We start from the raw sequence: 19,650 nt of genomic DNA on the forward strand, positions 1-19,650 counted from the left end.
AGCAATCTTATAAGACACAAGACAACCGGGTGTTTGCTCCGAAGTCAGACGCCCTATCCATTAGGCCACATGGTCTTCTGACATTGTCAGGCCACATGGTCTTCTGACATTATCTGGGCTTAGTCAGGGAAAAAGTTTACAAATGAAGGGTTCATAAATCGGGGCTCCATTGTACTCTTGTGTTATGAAGTGATGACGTATAGTTAGACATGTGCATCACAATATGAGAGCGGGTCATTGGGGGATGGAGGACTGGAAAACTGTCTGACCACATTACCCCATTGTACGACCATGTGGCCTAATGGATAAGGCTTCTGACTTCAGATCAGAAGATTGGGGGATCGAGTCCCTTCGTGGTTTTTAGTTTGTTAGGGCTTGGTGCCACGCTCAAGCACAGTGAGCTTCCCTGTCTTATAAGACACAAGATAATTGGGCATTGGCTGTCTTTGGTCTGGAGGGCCAAATCTGGACAAAAACAGTCCATTTTCTTTATGTCTTACCCGCTTCAAACAAGATTTAGTCCCCCATTTAATTATGCTTCATCAGTTCATGATCATAGACTTAGATTGGTCAGCTCTAGTTTAGAAACTATATCAAGCTCTGGATAAAATCTAATGATATTAACATTAGTCATTGCTATTTGTTCCTAAAAAGTGAGAAGCTAGGATTACAACCATGAAGGGACTTGAACCCTCAATCTTCTGATCCGAAGTCAGACGCCTTATCCATTAGGCCACATGGTCTTCTGATGCTTCTTTAGATGTTCTATCTGCTACAGGCCCAACACATAAGGCCAAACAACCAGGCTTTGAGCAGTTCTTAATGTGCGCGGTCTGCTACAATAACATCGACACAGCCACCAACCACCAAAAAGCCAGACTGTAGTCCTTCAAATCCCAAATCTTGCGTGAACAAATGTGATCTAAAGGGTTAGACGTAGGTGTTCCTAAAAGAGTTTTGATCGTAAATATTAAACTTGTTCAATATTTCCTGTTTTGGAGCTGATCACCAAGACAAATTCACTCTTAACACACCTCAGACAATCTTATAAGACACAAGATAACCGGGTGTTTGCTGTCTTTGGTCTAAAGGCTAAAATCTAGTCAAAAACAGTCCGATTGTCTTTATGTGTCTTACCTGCTTCAGATGACGTTCAGTCTCTGATCATGGACTGAGATTGGTCAGCTCTAGTTTACAAGCAAGATCCAGATAGATTTAGTGATATCAACATAAGTCACAAGTCCAGAAAAGTAACTGGAATTACAACCACGGAGGGACTCAAACCCACAATCTTCTGACCCGAAGTCAGACACTTTATCCATTAGGCCACATGGTCTTCTGACGTTGTCTAGTCACAGTCAGGAAAAAAGTTTGCAAATGAAGGGTTCATAAATCGGGGCTCCATTGTACTCTTGTGTTATGAAGTGATGACGTATAGTTAGACATGTGCATCACAATATGAGAGCGGGTCATTGGGGGATGGAGGACTGGAAAACTGTCTGACCACATTAAGCCATTGCACGACCATGCGGCCTAATGGATAAGGCATCTGACTTCGGATCAGAAGATTAGGGGTTCAAGTCCCTTCATGATTTTTAGTTTGTTAGGGCTTGGTGCCACGCTCAAGCACAGTAAGCTTCCCTGTCTTATAAGACACAAGATAATTGGGCGTTGGCTGTCTTTGGTCTGGAGGGCAAAATCTGGACAAAAACAGTCCATTTTCTTTATGTCTTACCCACTTCAAACAAGATTTAGTCTCTCATCTAATTATGCTTCATCAGTTCATGATCGTAGACTTAGATTGGTCAGCTCTAGTTTAGAAACTATATCAAGATCTGCATCAAATCTAATGATATTAACATTAGTCATTGCTATTTGTTCCTAAAAAGTGAGAAGCTAGGATTACAACCATGAAGGGACTTGAACCCTCAATCTTCTGAGCCGAAGTCAGACGCCTTATCCATTAGGCCACATGGTCCTCTGATACTTAATGAGATGTTTCATCCGCTACAGACCCAACACATAACGCCAAACCAGTTCTCGTCATTGCTTAATTAATCCTGACCAACGAGTTTTGAAAAGTAACCACGAAGGGATTTGAACCCTCAATCTTCTGATCCGAAGTCAGACGCCTTATCCATTAGGCCACATGGTCTTCTAATACATTTATTGGGAGAGTTTCCTCTACTGTAAAAAAGTGGTCAGCTCTAGTTTAGAGACTAGATCCAGTTCTCGCCATTGCTTAATTATTCCTGACCAACAAGAGTTTTGAAAAGTAACCACGAAGGGACTCGAACCCTCAATCTTCTGATCCGAAGTCAGACGCCTTATCCATTAGGCCACATGGTCTTCTGAATAACTTTTTGGGACAATTTCCTCTACTGTAAAAAATTGTTCAGCTCTAGTTTAGAGACTAGATCCAGTTCTCGTCATTGCTTAATTAATCCTGACCAACGAGTTTTGAAAAGTAACCACGAAGGGATTTGAACCCTCAATCTTCTGATCCGAAGTGAGACGCCTTATCCATTAGGCCACATGGTCTTCTCTTGCATTTAGTGGGAGAGTTTCCTCTACTGTAAAAAGGCTTTGAGCAGTTCTTAATGTGTGCTACAATAACATCGACAGAGCACACAGAACCATTCTGCCCCACCAAAAAGCCAGACTCTCGTACTTCAAACCCCAAAACTTGCGTGAACAAATGGGATCCAAAGGGTTGGGCGTCGGTGTTCCTCAAAGAGTTTTGATCGTAAATATTAAACATGTTCAATATTTCCTGTTTTGGAGCTGATCACCAAGACAAATTCACTCTTAACACCCCATTCTTTCCATCCATTTTCTACCGCTTATTCCCTTCGGGGTAGCGGGGGCGCTGGAGCCTATCTCAGCTACAATCGGGCGGAAGGCGGGGTACACCCTGGACAAGTCGCCACCTCATCGCAGGGCCAACACAGATAGACAGACAGACAACATTCACACTCACATTCACACACTAGGGTCAATTTAGTGTTGCCAATCAACCTATCCCCAGGTGCATGTCTCCCACACTATTATGTTAGATCCACTATGGACTGGACTCTCACTATTATGTTAGATCCACTATGGACTGGACTCTCACTATTATGTTAGATCCACTATGGACTGGACTTTCACACTATTAACTAGATCCACTATGGACTGGACTCTCACACTATTATGTTAGATCCACTTTGTTTTTTTATTTGCCTATCATTCACAATTCCTATGTGAATCAAGAACCACGTCTTTCTTTTTTGTGCTGTCTAAATCAGAAAAAAATGCTCCTAACAGGCGGCTAACAACGCAGGAAATGGGGACAGCATCCATTCCGCCTATAAGGCACCATGTGGACTAATGGATAAGGTGTCTGACCCCGGATAAGGAAAATTGAGGATGCAAGTCCCTTCATGGTGGACAAAATGAGAGATATGAAGGTTTTTTTGTCGGAAATGTTTGAGGCGTCTATAATGGTCGGAGCCGATTATCGGGACAAATTCACTGGTAACAGACCTCTGACCACAAGACAATCTTATAAGACACAAGATAATCGGGCAATTGCTGTCTTTGGTCGGAAGGGGGACAAAAAAAGCTGATCTATTTTGTCTCTCAGCCAAGTAGTCTTCATGATTTCATGATCATAAATTGGTCAGCTGCAGTTTAGAGACTAGATCCAGTTAAGGATCTAATAACATTAGTCATTGCCTAATTATTCCTGACCAACAAGAATTTAGAAAAGTAACCACGAAGGGAGTCGAATCCTCAATATTCTAATCCTAAGTCAGAAGCCTTATCCATTAGGCCACATGGTCTTCTAATACATTTATTGGGACAGTTTCCTCTACTGTAAAAAATTGGTCAGCTCTAGTTTAGGGACTAGATCCAGTTCTCGCCATTGCTTAATTATTCCTGACCAACAAGAGTTTTGAAAAGTAACCACGAAGGGACTCGAACCCTCAATCTTCTGATCCGAAGTCAGACGCCTTATCCATTAGGCCACATGGTCTTTTCTTGTATTTATTGGGACAGTTTCCTCTACTGTAAAAAATTGTTCAGCTCTAGTTTAGAGACTAGATCCAGTTCTCGTCATTGCTTAATTAATCCTGACCAACGAGAGTTTTAAAAAGTAACCACGAAGGGACTTGAACCCTCAATCTTCTGATCCGAAGTCAGACGCCTTATCCATTAGGCCACATGGTCTTCTAATACGTTTATTGGGACAGTTTCATCTACTGTAAAAAATTGTTCAGCTCTAGTTTAGAGACTAGATCCAGTTCTCGTCATTGCTTAATTAATCCTGACCAACGAGAGTTTTGAAAAGTAACCACAAAGGGACTTGAACCCTCAATCTTCTGATCCGAAGTCAGACGCCTTATCCATTAGGCCACATGGTCTTCTCTGGCATTTATTGGGACAGTTTCCTCTACTGTAAAAAATTGTTCAGCTCTAGTTTGGAGACTAGATCCAGTTCTCGTCATTGCTTAATTAATCCTGACCAACGAGAGTTTTGAAAAGTAACCACAAAGGGACTTGAACCCTCAATCTTCTGATCCGAAGTCAGACGCCTTATCCATTAGGCCACATGGTCTTCTAAATAACTTTTTGGGACAGTTTCCTCTCCTGTAAAAAATTGTTCAGCTCTAGTTTAGAGACTAGATCCAGTTCTCGTCATTGCTTAATTAATCCTGACCGAGTTTTGAAAAGAAACCACGAAGGGATTTGAACCCTCAATCTCCTGATCCGAAGTCAGACGCCTTATCCATTAGGCCACATGGTCTTCTCTTGCATTTATTGGGAGAGTTTCCTCTACTGTAAAAAATTGTTCAGCTCTAGTTTAGAGACTAGGTCCAGTTCTCGTCATTGCTTAATTATTCCTGACCAACGAGAGTTTTGAAAAGTAACCACGAAGGGATTTGAACTCTCAATCTTCTGATCCGAAGTCAGACGCCTTATCCATTAGGCCACATGGTCTTCCAATACAACCCGTGTGCAGTCACATTGGGACAGTTTCCTCTACTGGAAAAAATGCCCCTCTTAAAAAAAGTTGGTAAAATAATACAAGGTATTTTTGCTTGTAATGAGCAAGAAAATCTGCCAATGGAACAAGTCAAAATTAAACGTGTTCAATATTTCCTGTTTTGGAGCTGATTACCAAGACAAATTCACTCTTAACACACCTCCGACCACAAGCGATCATATAAGACACAAGATAATCGGGCGTTTGCTGTCTTTGGTCTGAAGGAGTAAATCTAGTCAAAAACAGTCCAATTGTCTTTATGTGTCTTACCCACTTCAGATGACGTTCTGTCTCTGATCATGGACTTAGTATGGTCAGCTCTGGTTTAAAAGCAAGATCCAGATAAAGATTTAGTGATATCAACATAAGTCACTACTAACCTGACCAGAAAAGTAACTGGAATTACAACCATGGTGGGACTCAAACCCTCAATCTTCTGTTCCGAAGGCAGACGCCTTATCCATTAGGCCACATGGTCTTCTGACATTGTCAGGCCACATGGTCTTCTGCGATTGTCTAGTCACAGTCAGGAAAAAAGTTTGCAAATGAAGAGTTCATAAATCTGGGCTCCATTGTACTCTTGTGTTATGAAGTGATGACGTATAGTTAGACATGTGCAGCACAATATGAGAGCGGGTCATTGGGGGATGGAGGACTGGAAAACTGTCTGACCACATTAAGCCATTGCAAAACCCATGTGGCCTAATGGATATGACGTCTGACTTCGGATCATAAGATTGGGGGTTTGAGTCCTTACATGGTTTTTAGTTTGTTAGGGCTTGGTGCCACGCTCAAGCACAGTAAGCTTCCCTGTCTTATAAGACACAAGATAATTGGGCGTTGGCTGTCTTTGGTCTGGAGGGCCAAATCTGGACAAAAACAGTCCATTTTCTTTATGTCTTACCCGCTTCAAACAAGATTTAGTCTCTCATCTAATTATGCTTCATCGGTTCATGACCGTAGACTTAGATTGGTCAGCTCTAGTTTAGAAACTATATCAAGCTCTGCATCAAATCTAATGATATTAACATTAGTCATTGCTATTTGTTCCTAAAAAGTGAGAAGCTAGGATTACAACCATGAAGGGACTTGAACCCTCAATCTTCTGATCCGAAGTCAGACACCTTATCCATTAGGCCACATGGTCTTCTGACGCTTCTTTAGATGTTCTATCTGCTACAGGCCCAACACATAAAGCCAAACAACCAGGCTTTGAGCAGTTCTTAATGTGTGCGGTCTGCTACAATAACATTGACACAGCCACCAACCACCAAAAAGCCAGACTCTAGTCCTTCAAATCCCAAATGTTGCGTGAACAAATGTGATCTAAAGGGTTAGACGTAGGTGTTCCTCAAAGAGTTTTGATTGTAGATATTAAACGTGTTCAATATTTCCTGTTTTGGAGCTGATTACCAAGACAAATTAACTCTTAACACACCTCAGACAATCTTATAAGACACAAGATAATCGGGCGTTTGCTGTCTTTGGTCTAAAGGCTAAAATCTAGTCAAAAACAGTCCAATTGTCTTTATGTGTCTTACCTGCTTCAGATGACGTTCAGTCTGTGATCATGGACTGAGATTGGTCAGCTCTAGTTTACAAGCAAGATCCAGATAGATTTAGTGATATCAACATAAGTCACTACTAACCTGACCAGAAAAGTAACTGGAATTACAACCACGGAGGGACTCAAACCCACAATCTTCTGATCCGAAGTCAGACACCTTATCCATTAGGCCACATGGTCTTCTGACGTTGTCTAGTCACAGTCATGAAAAAAGTTTGCAAATGAAGGGTTCATAAATCGGGGCTCCATTGTACTCTTGTGTTATGAAGTGATGACGTATAGTTAGACATGTGCAGCACAATATGAGAGCGGGTCATCGGGGGATGGAGGACTGGAAAACTGTCTGACCACATTAACCCATTGCAAAACCCATGCGGCCTAATGGATATGACGTCTGACTTCGGATCAGAAGATTGGGGGTTCGAGTCCTTACATGGTTTTTAGTTTGTTAGGGCTTGGTGCCACGCTCAAGCACAGTAAGCTTCTCTGTCTTATAAGACACAAGATAATTGGGTGTTGGCTGTCTTTGGTCTGGAGGGCCAAATCTGGACAAAAACAGTCCATTTTCTTTATGTCTTACCCACTTCAAACAAGATTTAGTCTCTCATCTAATTATGCTTCATCAGTTCATGATCGTAGACTTAGATTGGTCAGCTCTAGTTTAGAAACTATATCAAGCTCTGCATCAAATCTAATGATATTAACATTAGTCATTGCTATTTGTTCCTAAAAAGTGAGAAGCTAGGATTACAACCATGAAGGGACTTGAACCCTCAATCTTCTGATCCGAAGTGAGACGCCTTATCCATCAGGCCACATGGTCTTCGGACACTTCTTTAGATGTTCTATCTGCTACAGGCCCAACACATAAAGCCAAACAACCAGGCTTTGAGCAGTTCTTAATGTGCGCGGTCTGCTACAATAACATCGACACAGCCACCAACCACCAAAAAGCCAGACTCTAGTCCTTCAAATCCCAAATGTTGCGTGAACAAATGTGATCTAAAGGGTTAGACGTAGGTGTTCCTCAAAGAGATTTGATTGTAGATATTAAACGTGTTCAATATTTCCTGTTTTGGAGCTGATTACCAAGACAAATGAACTCTTAACACACCTCAGACAATCTTATAAGACACAAGATAATCGGGCGTTTGCTGTCTTTGGTCTGAAGGGGAAAATCTAGTCAAAAGCAGTCCAATTGTCTTTATGTGTCTTACCTGCTTCAGATGACGTTCAGTCTCTGATCATGGACTGAGATTGATCAGCTCTATTTTACAAGCAAGATCCAGATAGATTTAGTGATATCAACATAAGTCACTACTAACCTGACCAGAAAAGAAACTGGAATTACAACCACGGAGGGACTCAAACCCTCAATCTTCTGAGCCAAAGTCAGACACCTTATCCATTAGGCCACATGGTCTTCTGACATTGTCTAGTCACAGTCAGGAAAAAAGTTTGCAAATGAAGGGTTCATAAATCGGGGCTCCATTGTACTCTTGTGTTATGAAGTGATGACGTATAGTTAGACATGTGCAGCACAATATGAGAGCGGGTCATTGGGGGATGGAGGACTGGAAAACTGTCTGACCACATTAAGCCATTGCAAAACCCATGTGGCCTAATGGATATTACGTCTGACTTCGGATCATAAGATTGGGGGTTCGAGTCCTTACATGGTTTTTAGTTTGTTAGGGCTTGGTGCCACGCTCAAGCACAGTAAGCTTCCCTGTCTTGTAAGACACAAGATAATTGGGCGTTGGCTGTCTTTGGTCTGGAGGGCCAAATCTGGACAAAAACAGTCCATTTTCTTTATGTCTTAACCACTTCAAACAAGATTTAGTCTCTCATCTAATTATGCTTCATCAGTTCATGATTGTAGACTTAGATTAGTCAGCTCTAGTTTAGAAACTATATCAAGCTCTGCATCAAATCTAATGATATTAACATTAGTCATTGCTATTTGTTCCTAAAAAATGAGAAGCTAGGATTACAACCATGAAGGGACTTGAACCCTCGATCTTCTGATCCGAAGTCAGACGCCTTATCCATTAGGCCACATGGTCCTCTGATACTAAATGAGATGTTTCATCTGCTACAGACCCAACACATAACGCCAAACAACCAGGCTTTGAGCAGACTTTGATGTGTGCTACAATAACATCGACAGAGCACACAGAACCATTCTGCCCCACCAAAAAGCCAGACTCTCGTCCTTCAAACCCGAAAGATTGTGTGAACAAATGTGATCTAAAGGGTTAGGCGCCGGTGTTCCTCAAAGAGTTTTGATCGTAAATATTAAAAGTGTTCAATATTTCCTGTTTTGGAGCTGATCACCAAGACAAATTCACTCTTAACACCCCATTCTTTCCATCCATTTTCTACCGCTTATTCCCTTCGGGCTAGCGGGGGGCGCTGGAGCCTATCTCAGCTACAATCGGGCGGAAGGCGGGGTACACCCTAGACAAGTCGCCACCTCATCGCAGGGCCAACACAGATAGACAGACAGACAACATTCACACTCACATTCACACACTAGGGCCAATTTAGTGTTGCCAATCAACCTATCCCCAGGTGCATGTCTCCCACACTATTATGTTAGATCCACTATGGACTGGACTCTCACACTATTATATTAGATCCACTATGGACTGGACTCTCACTATTATGTTAGATCCACTATGGACTGGACTTTCACACTATTAACTAGATCCACTATGGACTGGACTCTCACACTATTATGTTAGATCCACTTTGTTTTTTTATTTGCCTATCATTCACAATTCCTATGTGAATCAAGAACCACGTCTTTCTTTTTTGTGCTGTCTAAATCAGAAAAAACTGCTCCTAACAGGCGGCTAACAACGCAGGAAATGGGGACAGCATCCATTCCGCCTATAAGGCACCATGTGGACTAATGGATAAGGTGTCTGACTCCGGATAAGGAAAATTGAGGATGCAAGTCCCTTCATGGTGGACAAAATGAGAGATATAAAGGTTTTTTTGTCGGAAATGTTTAAAGCGTCTATAATAGTCGGAGCCGATCATCGGGACAAATTCACTGGTAACAGACCTCTGACCACAAGACAATCTTATAAGACACAAGATAATCGGGCAATTGCTGTCTTTGGTCGGAAGGGGGACAAAAAAAGCCGATCTATTTTGTCTCTCAGCCAAGTAGTCTTCATGATTTCATGATCATAAATTGGTCAGCTGCAGTTTAGAGACTAGATCCAGTTAAGGATCTGATAACATTAGTCATTGCCTAATTATTCCTGACCAACAAGAATTTAGAAAAGTAACCACGAAGGGAGTCGAATCCTCAATATTCTAATCCTAAGTCAGACGCGTTATCCATTAGGCCACATGGTCTTCTAATACATTTATTGGGACATTTTTCTCTACTGTAAAAAATTGGTCAGCTCTAGTTTAGAGACTAGATCCAGTTCTCGCCATTGCTTAAAGGCCTACTGAAAGCCACTACTACCGACCACGCAGTCTGATAGTTTATATATCAATGAGGAAATCTTAACATTGCAACACATGCCAATACGGCCGGGTTAACTTATAAAGTGACTTTTTAAATTTCCCGCTAAACTTCCGGTTCGAAACGCCTCTGAGGGTTGACGTATGCGCGTGACGTCAATCATTGAAACGGAAGTATTCGCACACCATTGAAGTCAATACGAAATAGCTCTGTTTTCATCTAATTATTCCACAGTATTCTGGACATCTGTGTTGGTGAATCTGTTGCAATTTGTTCATTGCATTATGGAGAAAGAAGCTGAGCAAGCAAAGAAGAAAGTTGTCGGTGCGAAGTGTCTATTTTGCGAGGGAAGTCAGCAACAACACGTACACAGCCGGCGCTTCTTTGTTTACATTCCCGAAAGATGCAGTCAAGATGGAAGAACTCGGACAACAGAGACTCTTACCAGGAGGACTTTGATTTGGATACACAGTTGCGATAACGTGAGTACACAGCTGCGCTTCCAAACATTTGATCGCTTGCTATAACTAGCTCGAGCTAGTAGCTAGGAGCTAGGAGCTAGCATTAGGATTAATTTGTGGCATATTAAATATAAGCCTGGTTGTGTTGTGGCTAATAGAGTATATATATGTCTTGTGTTTATTTATTGTTGTAGTCATTCCCAGCTGAATATCAGGTCACCCCCGCACGCTTCCAAACATTTGATTGCTTGCCCGTACGTGCGTGTCATGTACGTAACTTTGATTAAATATATAAGCTTTATGAACCTTGGGTTAGGTGAACGGTTGTTTGGGCTGAGTGATTGCGTGTGTTATGCAGGTGTTTGAATTGTATTGGCGGGTTGTATATACAGGATCCCGTCCATATTACCCGCTCGAGCTATAACTAGCTCGAGCTAGTAGCTAGGAGCTAGGAGCTAGCATAACAAACATACAGGTGTTTTTATGCGGGATTAATTTGTGGCATATTAAATATAAGCCTGGTTGTGTTGTGGCTAATAGAGTATATATATGTCTTGTGTTTATTTACTGTTGTAGTCATTCCCAGCTGAATATCAGGTCCCACCCGCCTCTCACAGCATCTTCCACTCCCCACTAGTCCTTCACTTGCACTTTCCTCATTTAAAAATCTTTCATCCTCGCTCAAATTAATGGGGAAATTGTCGCTTTCTCGGTCCGAATCTCTCTCACTTCATGCGGCCATCATTGTAAACAATAGGGAACTTTGCGTATATGTTCAACTGACTACGTCACGCTACTTCCGGTAGGGGCAAGCCTTTTTTTATCAGATACCAAAAGTTGCATCTTTATCGTCGTTGTTCTCTACTAAATCCTTTCAGCAAAAATATGGCAATATCGCGAAATGATCAAGTATGACACATAGAATAGATCTGCTATCCCCGTTTAAATAAAAAAAAATCATTTCAGTAGGCCTTTAATTATTCCTGACCAACAAGAGTTTTGAAAAGTAACCACGAAGGGACTCGAACCCTCAATCTTCTGATCCGAAGTCAGACGCCTCATCCATTAGGCCACATGGTCTTCTAAATAACTTCTTGGGACAGTTTCCTCTACTGTAAAAAATGCCCCTCTTAAAAAAAGTTAGAAAAATAACACAAGGTATTTTTGCTTGTAATGAGCAAGAAAATCTGCCAATGGAACAAGTCAAAATTGTCTTGGTAAGATTTCTTGAAATAAGGTATATAGTATTTAAGCTTTAAAAATTAAAGCTTAAATACTAAATAACTTCTTGGGACAGTTTCCTCTCCTGTAAAAAATTGTTCAGCTCTAGTTTAGAGACTAGATCCAGTTCTCGTCATTGCTTAATTAATCCTGACCAATGAGAGTTTTGAAAAGTAACCACAAAGGGACTTGAACCCTCAATCTTCTGATCCGAAGTCAGACGCCTTATCCATTAGGCCACATGGTCTTCTAATACATTTATTTGGACAGTTTCCTCTACTGTAAAAAAGTGGTCAGCTCTAGTTTAGAGACTAGATCCACTTCTCGCCATTGCTTAATTATTCCTGACCAACAAGAGTTTTGAAAAGTAACCACAAAGGGACTCGAACCCTCAATCTTCTGATCCGAAGTCAGACGCCTTATCCATTAGGCCACATGGTCTTCTAAATAACTTCTTGGGACAGTTTCCTCTACTGTAAAAAATTGTTCAGCTCTAGTTTAGAGACTAGATCCAGTTCTCGTCATTGCTTAATTAATCCTGACCAACGAGTTTTGAAAAGTAACCACGAAGGGATTTGAACCCTCAATCTTCTGATCCGAAGTCAGACGCCTTATCCATTAGGCCACATGGTCTTCTGACACTTCTTCACAACCAGGCTTTGAGCAGTTCTTAATGTGCGCGGTCTGCTACAATAACATTGACACAGCCACCAACCACCAAAAAGCCAGACTCTAGTCCTTCAAATCCCAAATCTTGCGTGAACAAATGTGATCTAAAGGGTTAGACGTAGGTGTTCCTCAAAGAGTTTTGATTGTAGATATTAAACGTGTTCAATATTTCCTGTTTTGGAGCTGATTACCAAGACAAATTAACTCTTAAAACACCTCAGACAATCTTATAAGACACAAGATAATCGGGCGTTTGCTGTCTTTAGTCTGAAGGGGAAAATCTAATCAAAAGCAGTCCGATTGTCTTTATGTGTCTTACCTGCTTCAGATGACGTTCAGTCTCTGATCATGGACTGAGATTGGTCAGCTCTATTTTACAAGCAAGATCCAGATAGATTTAGTGATATCAACATAAGTCACTACTAACCAGACAAGAAAAGGAACTGGAATTACAACCACGGAGGGACTCAAACCCTCAATCTTCTGAGCCAAAGTCAGACACCTTATCCATTAGGCCACATGGTCTTCTGACATTGTCAGGCCACATGGTCTTCTGACATTGTCTAGTCACAGTCAGGAAAAAAGTTTGCAAATGAAGGGTTCATAAATCGGGACTCCATTGTTCTCTTGTGTTATGAAGTGATGACGTATAGTTAGACATGTGCAGCACAATATGAGAGCGAGTCATCGGGGGATGGAGGACTGGAAAACTGTCTGACCACATTAGCCCATTGTACGACCATGTGGCCTAATGGATAAGGCGTCTGACTTCAGATCAGAAGATTGGGGGATTGAGTCCCTTCATGGTTTTTAGTTTGTTAGGGCTTGGTGCCACGCTCAAGCACAGTGAGCTTCCCTGTCTTATAAGACACAAGATAATTGGGCGTTGGCTGTCTTTGGTCTGGAGGGCAAAATCTGGACAAAAACAGTCCATTTTCTTTATGTCTTACCCACTTCAAAAAAGATTTAGTCTCTCATCTAATTATGCTTCATCAGTTCATGATCGTAGACTTAGATTGGTCAGCTCTAGTTTAGAAACTATATCAAGCTCTGCATCAAATCTAATGATATTAACATTAGTCATTGCTATTTGTTCCTAAAAAGTGAGAAGCTAGGATTACAACCATGAAGGGACTTGAACCCTCAATCTTCTGATCCGAAGTGAGACGCCTTATCCATCAGGCCACATGGTCTTCTGATACTTAATGAGATGTTCTATCTGCTACAGGCCCAACACATAAAGCCAAACAAATCCCAAATCTTGCGTGAACAAATGTGATCTAAAGGGTTAGACGTAGGTGTTCCTCAAAGAGTTTTGATTGTAGATATTAAACGTGTTCAATATTTCCTGTTTTGGAGCTGATTACCAAGACAAATTAACTCTTAACACACCTCAGACAATCTTATAAGACACAAGATAATCGGGCGTTTGCTGTCTTTGGTCTGAAGGGGAAAATCTAGTCAAAAGCAGTCCGATTGTCTTCATGTGTCTTACCTGCTTCAGATGACGTTCAGTCTCTGATCATGGACTGAGATTGATCAGCTCTATTTTACAAGCAAGATCCAGATAGATTTAGTGATATCAACATAAGTCACTACTAACCTGACCAGAAAAGTAACTGGAATTACAACCACGGAGGGACTCAAACCCTCAATCTTCTGAGCCAAAGTCAGACACCTTATCCATTAGGCCACATGGTCTTCTGACATTGTCTAGTCACAGTCAGTAAAAAAGTTTGCAAATGAAGGGTTCATAAATCTGGGCTCCATTGTACTCTTGTGTTATGAAGTGATGACGTATAGTTAGACATGTGCATCACAATATGAGAGCGGGTCATCGGGGGATGGAGGACTGGAAAACTGTCTGACCACTTTTAGACACTGTACGACCATGTGGCCTAATGGATAAGGTGTCTGACTTCGGATCAGAAGATTAGGGGTTCAAGTCCCTTCATGGTTTTTAGTTTGTTAGGGCTTGGTGCCATGCTCAAGCACAGTAAGCTTCCCTGTCTTATAAGACACAAGATAATTGGGCGTTGGCTGTCTTTGGTCTGGAGGGCCAAATCTGGACAAAAACAGTCCATTTTCTTTATGTCTTACCCGCTTCAAACGAGATTTAGTCTCTCATCTAATTATTCTTCATCGGTTCATGACCGTAGACTTAGATTGGTCAGCTCTAGTTTAGAAACTATATCAAGCTCTGCATCAAATCTAATGATATTAACATTAGTCATTGCTATTTGTTCCTAAAAAGTGAGAAGCTAGGATTACAACCATGAAGGGACTTGAACCCTCAATCTTCTGATCCGAAGCGAGACGCCTTATCCATCAGGCCACATGGTCTTCTGACACTTCTTTAGATGTTCTATCTGCTACAGGCCCAACACATAAAGCCAAACAACCAGGCTTTGAGCAGTTCTTAATGTGCGCGGTCTGCTACAATAACATCGACACAGCCACCAACCACCAAAAAGCCAGACTCTAGTCCTTCAAATCCCAAATCTTGCGTGAACAAATGTGATCTAAAGGGTTAGACGTAGGTGTTCCTAAAAGAGTTTTGATCGTAAATATTAAACTTGTTCAATATTTCCTGTTTTGGAGCTGATCACCAAGACAAATTCACTCTTAACACACCTCAGACAATCTTATAAGACACAAGATAAGTGTTTGCTGTCTTTGGTCTAAAGGCTAAAATCTAGTCAAAAACAGTCCAATTGTCTTTATGTGTCTTACCTGCTTCAGATGACGTTCAGTCTCTGATCATGGACTGAGATTGGTCAGCTCTAGTTTACAAGCAAGATCCAGATAGATTTAGTGATATCAACATAAGTCACAAGTCCAGAAAAGTAACTGGAATTACAACCATGGAGGACTCAAACCCACAATCTTCTGATCCGAAGTCAGACACTTTATCCATTAGGCCACATGGTCTTCTGACATTGTTTAGTCACAGTCAGGAAAAAAGTTTGCAAATGAAGGGTTCATAAATCGGGGCTCCATTGTACTCTTGTGTTATGAAGTGATGACGTATAGTTAGACATGTGCAGCACAATATGAGAGCGGGTCATTGGGGGATGGAGGACTGGAAAACTGTCTGACCACATTAAGCCATTGCACGATCATGTGGCCTAATGGATAAGGCGTCTGACTTCGGATCAGAAGATTAGGGGTTCAAGTCCCTTCATGGTTTTTAGTTTGTTAGGGCTTGGTGCCACGCTCAAGCACAGTGAGCTTCCCTGTCTTGTAAGACACAAGATAATTGGGCGTTGGCTGTCTTTGGTCTGGAGGGCCAAATCTGGACAAAAACAGTCCATTTTCTTTATGTCTTACCCACTTCAAACAAGATTTAGTCCCTCATCTAATTATGCTTCATCAGTTCATGATCGTAGACTTAGATTGGTCAGCTCTAGTTTAGAAACTATATCAAGCTCTGCATCAAATCTAATGATATTAACATTAGTCATTGCTATTTGTTCCTAAAAAGTGAGAAGCTAGGATTACAACCATGAAGGGACTTGAACCCTCAATCTTCTGATCCGAAGTCAGACGCCTTATCCATTAGGCCACATGGTCCTCTGATACTTAATGAGATGTTTCATCTGCTACAGACCCAACACATAACGCCAAACAAGCAGGCTTTGAGCAGACTTTGATGTGTGCTACAATAACATCGACAGAGCACACAGAACCATTCTGCCCCACCAAAAAGCCAGACTCTCGTCCTTCAAACCCGAAAGATTGTGTGAACAAATGTGATCTAAAGGGTTAGGCGCCGGTGTTCCTCAAAGAGTTTTGATCGTAAATATTAAACTTGTTCAATATTTCCTGTTTTGGAGCTGATCACCAAGACAAATTCACTCTTAACACACCTCAGACAATCTTATAAGACACAAGATAATCGGGTGTTTGCTGTCTTTGGTCTAAAGGGGAAAATCTGGTCAAATCCAGTCCAAGTGTCTTACTTCGCTCTACTATCAGTTTATGATCATGATCAGCTCTAGTTTACAAGCAAGATCCAGATAAAGATCAAGTGATATCAACTTTAGTCACTACTAATGCTATTTATTCCTGACCAGAAAAGCAACTGGAATTACAACCATGAAGGGACTCGAACCCTCAATCTTCTGATCCGAAGTCAGACGCCTTATCCATTAGGCCACATGGTCTTCCGACCCCTGATGATATTTTTGATCTGCTATAGACTCAACACATAAAGACAAACAACCAGGCTTTGAGCAGTTCTTAATGTGTGCTACAATAACATCGACAGAGCACACAGAACCATTCTGCCCCACCAAAAAGCCAGACTCTCGTCCTTCAAACCCCAAAACTTGCGTGAACAAATGGGATCCAAAGGGTTGGGCGTCGGTGTTCCTCAAAGAGTTTTGATCGTAAATATTAAACATGTTCAATATTTCCTGTTTTGGAGCTGATCACCAAGACAAATTCACTCTTAACACCCCATTCTTTCCATCCATTTTCTACCGCTTATTCCCTTCGGGCTAGCGGGGGGCGCTGGAACCTATCTCAGCTACAATCGGGCGGAAGGCGGGGTACACCCTGGACAAGTCGCCACCTCATCGCAGGGCCAACACAGATAGACAGACAGACAACATTCACACTCACATTCACACACTAGGGCCAATTTAGTGTTGCCAATCAACCTATCCCCAGGTGCATGTCTCCCACACTATTATGTTAGATCCACTATGGACTGGACTCTCACTATTATGTTAGATCCACTATGGACTGGACTCTCACTATTATGTTAGATCCACTATGGACTGGACTTTCACACTATTAACTAGATCCACTATGGACTGGACTCTCACACTATTATGTTAGATCCACTTTGTTTTTTTATTTGCCTATCATTCACAATTCCTATGTGAATCAAGAACCACGTCTTTCTTTTTTGTGCTGTCTAAATCAGAAAAAACTGCTCCTAACGGGCGGCTAACAACGCAGGAAATGGGGACAGCATCCATTCCGCCTATAAGGCACCATGTGGACTAATGGATAAGGTGTCTGACTCCGGATAAGGAAAATTGAGGATGCAAGTCCCTTCATGGTGGACAAAATGAGAGATATAAAGGTTTTTTTTGTCGGAAATATTTAAGGCGTCTACAATAGTCGGAGCCGATTATCGGGACAAATTCACTGGTAACAGACCTCTGACCACAAAACAATCTTATAAGACACAAGATAATCGGGCAATTGCTGTCTTTGGTCGGAAGGGGGACAAAAAAAGCTGATGTATTTTGTCTCTCAGCCAAGTAGTCTTCATGATTTCATGATCATAAGTTGGTCAGCTGCAGTTTAGAGACTAGATCCAGTTAAGGATCTAATAACATTAGTCATTGCCTAATTATTCCTGACCAACAAGAATTTAGAAAAGTAACCACGAAGGGAGTCGTATCCTCAATATTCTAAGCCGAAGTCAGACGCCTTATCCATTAGGCCACATGGTCTTCTAAATAACTTCTTGGGACAGTTTCCTCTACTGTAAAAAATTGTTCAGCTCTAGTTTAGAGACTAGATCCAGTTCTCGTCATTGCTTAATTAATCCTGACCAACGAGAGTTTTAAAAAGTAACCACGAAGGGACTTGAACCCTCAATTTTCTGGTCCGAAGTCAGACGCCTTATCCATTAGGCCACGTGGTCTTCTCTTGCATTTATTGGGACAGTTTCCTCTACTGTAAAAAATTGTTCAGCTCTAGTTTAGAGACTAGATCCAGTTCTCGTCATTGCTTAATTATTCCTGACCAACAAGAGTTTTGAAAAGTAACCACGAAGGGACTCAAACCCTCAATCTTCTGATCCGAAGTCAGACGCCTTATCCATTAGGCCACATGGTCTTCTAAATAACTTCTTGGGACAGTTTCCTCTACTGTAAAAAATTGTTCAGCTCTAGTTTAGAGACTAGATCCAGTTCTCGTCATTGCTTAATTAATCCTGACCAACGAGAGTTTTAAAAAGTAACCACGAAGGGACTTGAACCCTCAATCTTCTGATCCGAAGTCAGACGCCTTATCCATTAGGCCACATGGTCTTCTAATGCCTTTTTGGGACAGTTTCCTCTACTGTAAAAAATGCCTCTCTTAAAAAAAGTTATTAAAATAACACAAGGTATTTTTGCTTGTAATGAGCAAGGAAATCTGCCAATGGAACAAGTCAAAATTGTCTTGGTAAGATTTCTTGAAATAAGGTATATAGTATTTAAGCTTTAAAAATTAAAAAAATGTATCTTTAAATTAGTAATTAAACTAATAACAAACTTGCGATGCTCAAAAGTAGTATTCTTTTCCTCAGAAGATCTATTGGCTGGAAACAAGTTCTTAAGTCTCTCTGAAAAATGACTACTCAGGTGATTGTGTTCATTCGGCCTCAAAGAAATAATGGCAATAATATCGTTTATCGGCAATAATTTGTAGGTCAATATTTCAAAAAGCAAAATTTGTTATCGGCCCAGACCTAACAGTCCTATGAAAACTGTGTCTTTGTATTTGTTGTTCAGGAAATGTGTTTGTCAGGGCACCATGTGGTCTAATGGATAAGGAAAATTGAGGATGCAAGTCCCTTCATGGTTGACAAAATGAGAGATGTGAAGCGTTTTTTTGTCCAAAATATTTTAAGGCGTCTACGATTGTCGGAGCCGATTATCGGGACAATATTCACTGGTAACAGACCTCTGACCACAAGACAATCTTATAAGACACAAGATAATCGGGCAATTGCTGTCTTTGGTCAGAAGAGGGAACATCTGGACAAAAATAGCCGATCTATTTTGTCTCTCAGCCAAGTAGTCTTCATGACTTCATGATCATAAATTGGTCAGCTGCAGTTTAGAGACTAGATCCAGTTAAGGATCTAATAACATTAGTCATTGCTTAATTATTCCTGACCAACAAGAATTTAGAAAAGTAACCACGAAGGGACTCAAAACCTCAATCTTCCGATCCGAAGTCAGACGCCTTATCCATTAGGCCACATGGTCTTCTAAATAACTTTTTGGGACAGTTTCCTCTACTGTAAAAAAGTGGTCAGCTCTAGTTTAGAGACTAGATCCAGTTCTCGCCATTGCTTAATTATTCCTGACCAACAAGAGTTTTGAAAAGTAACCACGAAGGGACTCAAACCCTCAATCTTCTGATCCGAAGTCAGACGCCTTATCCATTAGGCCACATGGTCTTCTAAATAACTTCTTGGGACAGT

The 19,650-nt window shown here is 41.2% G+C and overlaps 1 protein-coding gene and 23 non-coding genes across 26 annotated transcripts in view; 3 read left to right on the forward strand and 21 right to left on the reverse strand.

The window, feature by feature from the left end:
* pou6f1 (POU class 6 homeobox 1) overlaps positions 1-19,650 on the forward strand; it is a 104,649-nt gene that overhangs the window by 47,720 nt on the left and 37,279 nt on the right. The gene's annotated exons all lie outside the window — the stretch shown is intronic.
* trnar-ucg (transfer RNA arginine (anticodon UCG)) lies at positions 671-743 on the reverse strand. Its single transcript has one exon. It is a non-coding gene; the product is annotated as a tRNA-Arg (tRNA).
* On the reverse strand, positions 1,906-1,978 carry trnar-ucg (transfer RNA arginine (anticodon UCG)). The gene has a single exon. It is a non-coding gene; the product is annotated as a tRNA-Arg (tRNA).
* On the reverse strand, positions 2,083-2,155 carry trnar-ucg (transfer RNA arginine (anticodon UCG)). The gene has a single exon. It is a non-coding gene; the product is annotated as a tRNA-Arg (tRNA).
* Positions 2,277-2,349, reverse strand: trnar-ucg (transfer RNA arginine (anticodon UCG)). Its single transcript has one exon. It is a non-coding gene; the product is annotated as a tRNA-Arg (tRNA).
* Positions 3,946-4,018, reverse strand: trnar-ucg (transfer RNA arginine (anticodon UCG)). Its single transcript has one exon. It is a non-coding gene; the product is annotated as a tRNA-Arg (tRNA).
* On the reverse strand, positions 4,140-4,212 carry trnar-ucg (transfer RNA arginine (anticodon UCG)). Its single transcript has one exon. It is a non-coding gene; the product is annotated as a tRNA-Arg (tRNA).
* On the reverse strand, positions 4,334-4,406 carry trnar-ucg (transfer RNA arginine (anticodon UCG)). The gene has a single exon. It is a non-coding gene; the product is annotated as a tRNA-Arg (tRNA).
* trnar-ucg (transfer RNA arginine (anticodon UCG)) lies at positions 4,528-4,600 on the reverse strand. Its single transcript has one exon. It is a non-coding gene; the product is annotated as a tRNA-Arg (tRNA).
* On the reverse strand, positions 4,717-4,789 carry trnar-ucg (transfer RNA arginine (anticodon UCG)). The gene has a single exon. It is a non-coding gene; the product is annotated as a tRNA-Arg (tRNA).
* On the reverse strand, positions 4,911-4,983 carry trnar-ucg (transfer RNA arginine (anticodon UCG)). The gene has a single exon. It is a non-coding gene; the product is annotated as a tRNA-Arg (tRNA).
* trnar-ucg (transfer RNA arginine (anticodon UCG)) lies at positions 6,104-6,176 on the reverse strand. The gene has a single exon. It is a non-coding gene; the product is annotated as a tRNA-Arg (tRNA).
* On the reverse strand, positions 8,590-8,662 carry trnar-ucg (transfer RNA arginine (anticodon UCG)). The gene has a single exon. It is a non-coding gene; the product is annotated as a tRNA-Arg (tRNA).
* On the reverse strand, positions 11,552-11,624 carry trnar-ucg (transfer RNA arginine (anticodon UCG)). The gene has a single exon. It is a non-coding gene; the product is annotated as a tRNA-Arg (tRNA).
* On the reverse strand, positions 11,940-12,012 carry trnar-ucg (transfer RNA arginine (anticodon UCG)). Its single transcript has one exon. It is a non-coding gene; the product is annotated as a tRNA-Arg (tRNA).
* On the reverse strand, positions 12,134-12,206 carry trnar-ucg (transfer RNA arginine (anticodon UCG)). Its single transcript has one exon. It is a non-coding gene; the product is annotated as a tRNA-Arg (tRNA).
* On the reverse strand, positions 12,326-12,398 carry trnar-ucg (transfer RNA arginine (anticodon UCG)). Its single transcript has one exon. It is a non-coding gene; the product is annotated as a tRNA-Arg (tRNA).
* On the forward strand, positions 14,322-14,394 carry trnar-ucg (transfer RNA arginine (anticodon UCG)). Its single transcript has one exon. It is a non-coding gene; the product is annotated as a tRNA-Arg (tRNA).
* Positions 15,552-15,624, forward strand: trnar-ucg (transfer RNA arginine (anticodon UCG)). Its single transcript has one exon. It is a non-coding gene; the product is annotated as a tRNA-Arg (tRNA).
* Positions 15,935-16,007, reverse strand: trnar-ucg (transfer RNA arginine (anticodon UCG)). The gene has a single exon. It is a non-coding gene; the product is annotated as a tRNA-Arg (tRNA).
* trnar-ucg (transfer RNA arginine (anticodon UCG)) lies at positions 16,528-16,600 on the reverse strand. The gene has a single exon. It is a non-coding gene; the product is annotated as a tRNA-Arg (tRNA).
* trnar-ucg (transfer RNA arginine (anticodon UCG)) lies at positions 18,221-18,293 on the reverse strand. The gene has a single exon. It is a non-coding gene; the product is annotated as a tRNA-Arg (tRNA).
* On the reverse strand, positions 18,415-18,487 carry trnar-ucg (transfer RNA arginine (anticodon UCG)). The gene has a single exon. It is a non-coding gene; the product is annotated as a tRNA-Arg (tRNA).
* trnar-ucg (transfer RNA arginine (anticodon UCG)) lies at positions 19,554-19,626 on the reverse strand. The gene has a single exon. It is a non-coding gene; the product is annotated as a tRNA-Arg (tRNA).

The sequence above is a fragment of the Entelurus aequoreus genome, linkage group LG07, assembly GCF_033978785.1.
Source record: "Entelurus aequoreus isolate RoL-2023_Sb linkage group LG07, RoL_Eaeq_v1.1, whole genome shotgun sequence".
Lineage (NCBI taxonomy): Eukaryota > Metazoa > Chordata > Actinopteri > Syngnathiformes > Syngnathidae > Entelurus > Entelurus aequoreus.